Genomic DNA, 721 nt, shown 5'->3' with positions numbered 1-721 from the left:
CTTTAGTTGTCCCACAAAATCAGTTTTTCCACTCAGCCTTAGAGCCCATGGCAATTTTGAATGGACAAATAGACAGTAGCTTCTGGGGCCCAGCCAATTGGTGCCTGAGGACACTAGCCCTGAAGCAGCCCTGAGAGTTCCCTGCACTCTCTATGCAGTGCAGCAGTCTGGCAGTGGGGGCTGCTGCCTGGCTGTGACCTGCTGCCACCTGCAACAGCATGTGGCCCCAAGGTTGCATGCCTGCCAGACCCGGATGGGGACTACACAGCCATTAGAGGCATTTGCTCCTTTGGGCCAGCTGCCAGTGGGCTGTGGCTACACAGTTGTCCTTTGTGCAGCACAACTGCCATGTGTGCCACCACCTAGCCATCTGGGCAGCTATCATCCAGAACATGTTTCCAGTCTCCTCACTCCTGACCCACAGGGCCAGGTTGTCGGTGAGGGGCTTGTGGGGGTGGCAGGTTTGTGAGTGGATTGTGAGGGGACTGTGGATGTGGGGAGGGTTTGGGGGGCTTCTCAGGAGAAGTGGGTCTCCTGCCTCCCACAAGGCCCAACCCCCTTGCAGAGCTCATGTACTGCTGCCACCACAGGGGCCACGGTGCCCCCCCAACAGGAGCCAAAGTCCCCCCAGAGGGGCCATATGCCTTCCTGCAGGGGCTACAGTCTCCCCACAGGGCCCATGTGCCCCCTGTCCACCCCCAGCCCCCACCCCTGCTCACTC

This window comes from Alligator sinensis, unplaced genomic scaffold (assembly GCF_000455745.1).
Source record: "Alligator sinensis unplaced genomic scaffold, ASM45574v1 scaffold321_1, whole genome shotgun sequence".
NCBI classification, from domain to species: Eukaryota; Metazoa; Chordata; order Crocodylia; family Alligatoridae; genus Alligator; species Alligator sinensis.
Note: the sequence above shows the minus strand (reverse complement) of the source record.